This window comes from Marmota marmota, unplaced genomic scaffold (assembly GCF_001458135.2).
Source record: "Marmota marmota marmota unplaced genomic scaffold, marMar, whole genome shotgun sequence".
NCBI lineage: Eukaryota > Metazoa > Chordata > Mammalia > Rodentia > Sciuridae > Marmota > Marmota marmota.
The window spans coordinates 1,199,413-1,202,879 of NW_025999926.1; the positions used below are offsets into that span (position 1 = coordinate 1,199,413).

General features: G+C 42.5%; 1 non-coding gene across 1 annotated transcript; it reads left to right on the forward strand.

The window, feature by feature from the left end:
- Positions 1-521: 521 nt before the first annotated feature.
- LOC125615891 lies at positions 522-623 on the forward strand. Its single transcript, XR_007346484.1, has one exon. It is a non-coding gene; the product is annotated as a small nucleolar RNA U13 (small nucleolar RNA).
- Positions 624-3,467: the final 2,844 nt, after the last annotated feature.

A 3,467-nucleotide genomic window follows, 5' to 3' on the forward strand; every position in this document is an offset into this window, starting at 1 on the left:
GGGGATGGTTCTGGCAGTCTCTTGTAACAGTTATTGTCATCAGGCACATGTAGGTGACATTACCTCCTTTACCACCTCCCTGGTAAAGGGAGGTTAATTTATTTTTTGTTCAAGCTTGACCCAGGAGGCTCTATTTTAATTCTGACAACTTCAAAATATGGTAAATGGGGACAGTTAGGGAACCTCTCCCTTTGACTCCATTTTATCACCTGTAAAATGTGGAGGAGAGTAGTAGCTACTTTACTTCAGGGTAATTTTCCCATATTAAATAAGGTGACATGCAAAACGTAGTAAAGCATTGCTCAACTGTAGCCCATAAAATGCCAGTCAAAAGCCTGCTGAGCTTTTCAATTTTTAGCTGTTCAATTTTTAGCCTAACGTTTGTGGAATCTCAGGATGTCATACTTTATCTTGCAAAACATCTTGGACTTTCCTTTCTGGAGTTCCAAATGATAAAATATTGTAATTTGCCATTCCCAAATCCCAGTGTTACTTGACGTAAGTTAACAAAGAAAAGCATGATCCTTCGGCTGTTCTTATGTACAATGGATGTTTTCATGCCATTGTGTGAGATTTGCTTCCCTCAAACCTTGTTACAGTGTGAGCACATTACCAGTCTGATGTGAAAAATGGACAAGAACTCTCACCTTTACCTGGGCAAACCCTTGTAGGAAGAACACAAGTTTTAATAAATGCTATTTGTGGGGAAGCTGTCTTGGTGTAGCTTTAAGAAAGGTCTGGGTCCTACTGGGATGGACCATCAGGTAAGGGGCCCTGGCTCTGGACAAGTGGTCCTCTTGACAAAGGGTAGGGTCAGGCCTCTTCAGAGCCCACTTTTTGGGCTCATTAGGATGACATTGAAATGCCCCATCCCCTATGCCCACTGCTATTCCCTATGAGGACATATTCTTGGGCATTCTCTTCTCTCTGGACCAAAGGATTCCAAATGTATGCTTCAGAGGACACCTTGCCACCCAGCCCACAGCTCTGCATGGTGACCGAAGAGTCTCTAAAACTACAGTTGCCAAACCAGACTCGATGTTCACTGTTGCTATGGTTTGGACCCTCAATGTCCCCCAAAGGCACATGTGTTAAAATCTTGATCTCCAGGGTGTCACTATTGGGAGTTGGTGGGAACTCAGGAATGGGGCCTCATGGGAAGTTTTGGCCCATAGGGTGTGCCTTCAAAGGGGATTATAAGATGCCAGTTTCTTTCTCTTTCTCTCTTGTCTCAGCCTTGAGATGAACCATCTGCTCTAATATGCACCATGATGTGCCACTTTGCTACAGGCCCTAAGCAATCAGGCCACCTGACCATGAACCAAAATCCCCAAAACTGTGAGACAAAATAAACCTTTCTTATTTTTCATAGGTTGCTTAACTCGGGTATTTGTTATAGTGGCAGAACACTGACTAATACAACTTTCCCTTGCCTCTCAGTCTATGAACAGCATCCCCATTTGCTGGGTTGCTTCCTCCCCAAATAGGAGTTGCCCTTGACACTTCTCTATTTTGCAAACAGTTCCAGAATCCAACCACCCTGAATAGTGGGAACCACATTCAAGTCTCAGCCATCAAATCTGTCCCGTCTCCTGTTTCCTCTCTTGATCCCCTTTTGCTATGTCTATATGCAGCAGCAGAGTATGTTTGATCATAGATTCTATACAACAGTCATACCAATGTTTTCTCATCTTGTAGAATTAAAATCCACAGTCCTCACAGTGACCTAGACTGCTCTGATTTGGATAAGGTTCGTGTGTTGGAAGCTTGGTCCTCAATGTGATGATGTTGGGAGGTGGTGGAACCTTTAAGAGGTGGGGCTTAGTGCAAGGTAATTAGGTCATTGGGGTTTCAACCTTGGTCTTCCAGAGTGAGTTAGTGCCTGTGAGAGCAAGCTGTAATAAGGAGCAAGCCAGGCTGCTGAATACTTCTGGCTTCCTGTCTCCCCATATGATCTCTCCCTCTCCATGTGCTCCCACCATTGGTATGGTGGAGCCAGAAAGCCCTTACCAGAGCTGAGCAGAAGCAATGCCACACCCTTGAATCTCTCGAACTGAAAACTGATAAACCTTTTTTCAAAATAAAGTGTCCAACCTCCAGTATTTTGTTAAAATAACAACAACAACAAAAAAATATGGACCAACAGAAGTCCTGAACCTCACGTGGAGAATTAGTTACCCTGCTGGAAAATTACCCTGTGGAAAGAGAGTTCCTGATAGCCCCAGCCATATTGGATGTTTCAGCTGCAGACTCTATTACCCAGTCCAGATGAGACCTGCCCAGATTGTGAGTCATGTCGAATACTCTGTTCTTCTGACTCATGCAGTTAGGGCTGTTGGTTGCACAGAAATGGAAGATTGAGATAATACTACTTATAAGAACTGAGGATACTATGAAATGCATAAAAGGAAAAAAATACAATTACTAATCAAAATGTATGTACTAAGAGAGGACCAGATGAATTGTTGAGGAAGTTATGTAGGCAAATTAAGAAGAGAAAAACTAATAAATCCCAAAGGAAATTCAACTCATAGAAAGGCTTGTGGCTGCATCCCAAATGTCTGCATCGGTGCTCGGCTTCGTGCACTAAAATTGAATGAGACGTGATCAGCTATGAGAGGCAGGGTCCAGAAGGTAAACACACGACTCTCATTGGACTGCACATCTATATGTCTACACTGAGTGTGTGTGTGACGTGGACTGTGGGAAGCCAAGTGAGGCTGTTGCTGGAAGGGTTTATCGTGTGGTGATTTGGTGCAAAATGCCCTTTTATCTTTTTCTTTTTATTGTGAGATATAAGACACAATCAGAAAAATGCGCAGAACCAAGATATTTATCACAAAGTAAATACCTGTGTAATCAGGACCTAGGTTGGGAGGATGATATTGCTACTTCCGGGACCTGCCCCTAAAGGTAGCCATTATCCCAACTATGGAGATCGCTTTCTTGCTTTCCCTTAGCAACTAAATAATAGGGTTTCTTGTTGCTGGATTTTGCTCTTTATCTTAATGGAATCACAGAGTGAGTGTTCTGGTGTTAGTGCTCACCACTTAGCTGGAGATCATTCCTACCTAGCACTACACCTTATGAGTAGATTTGTTACTCATGTACGTTTGGGTCATTTTCAGTTTAGGGCTGTCACAAGCACTTCTGCAATGACTACTATCATTCTTTGTCCCTTGATACACACATCTGTGCATTCTGTTAAAGATGTAGCCAGGGGTGAATTTGCTGGGTCCTGCCTTATTCACAACTTTGGTTTTAATAAATTGTGCCAATCTGTCTTCCCAAGTGGGTGTACCCATCCAAATTTTTTTTTCTGTAGTGCATGATTGTTCTACCAATTTACACCTCACTGAAATTGTGGGCCTATCTTTTCCATCTTGGTCTTTCTAACGTATGCAAGCCTAATGCATTGTGATTTTAATGTAATTTTCCTTGAATATATATATATATGTCTCTTATAC